The sequence below is a fragment of the Sinocyclocheilus grahami genome, unplaced genomic scaffold (assembly GCF_001515645.1).
Source record: "Sinocyclocheilus grahami isolate Dianchi unplaced genomic scaffold, SAMN03320097.WGS_v1.1 scaffold18773.1, whole genome shotgun sequence".
NCBI classification, from domain to species: Eukaryota; Metazoa; Chordata; class Actinopteri; order Cypriniformes; family Cyprinidae; genus Sinocyclocheilus; species Sinocyclocheilus grahami.
The window spans coordinates 19,810-20,370 of NW_015517276.1; the positions used below are offsets into that span (position 1 = coordinate 19,810).

A 561-nucleotide genomic window follows, 5' to 3' on the forward strand; every position below is an offset into this window, starting at 1 on the left:
CAAAATGGAATCCAACTGTTTCACTAGGACCTGTAATGTATGAATGCAAACAATACAGATTAAAAACTGTTTAATTCTATAGACACATAAAAATCGATTTGAGCATGTCAGACCGTACCACTTTATTTTCAGAGTGCACAATGAACTCCCTCATTTGTTTCATAGTGGCCAGTCTGCGTTCCCGGTCATCTTCCCGTGACGCTCTCCGCAGAAGATTGGCCAGACGAGACTCCTCAGAGTGAGCCAACGGTCGGTCTGGGACATAAAAGAGAAAGTGATGCTAGTAAATAAATGAATTCAACAGCCCCACTTAAGCTCCAAGGCAATTCATTCCAAACAAACAATGTATGAGCACTGAAAGGTGAATGTACCCTGTGATTTCCTCATGTCCTTTGTAGCTAAAGCACGGTTTCCATGCTGAAAAGTGGTTTTATCAGTAGTCACATCATTGATTCTCAACTCTTGCCCCAGCGACTTCCAACCATAAGTATTTTCAGAGAGGCCTCCATCAGCGTCATATCCACCTAGAAAGCAAGAATACTGTCAGTTCCCTTCTCTAAA

General features: G+C 42.2%; 1 long non-coding RNA gene across 1 annotated transcript; it reads right to left on the minus strand.

Annotated features, from left to right (window-relative positions):
* Positions 1 to 520, minus strand: LOC107579641 (uncharacterized). Its single transcript, XR_001608508.1, has 3 exons — positions 372 to 520; positions 119 to 255; positions 1 to 30 (listed from the first exon to the last, which is right to left on the minus strand). It is a non-coding gene; the product is annotated as an uncharacterized lncRNA (long non-coding RNA).
* Between the last annotated feature and the right edge of the window lie 41 nt (positions 521 to 561).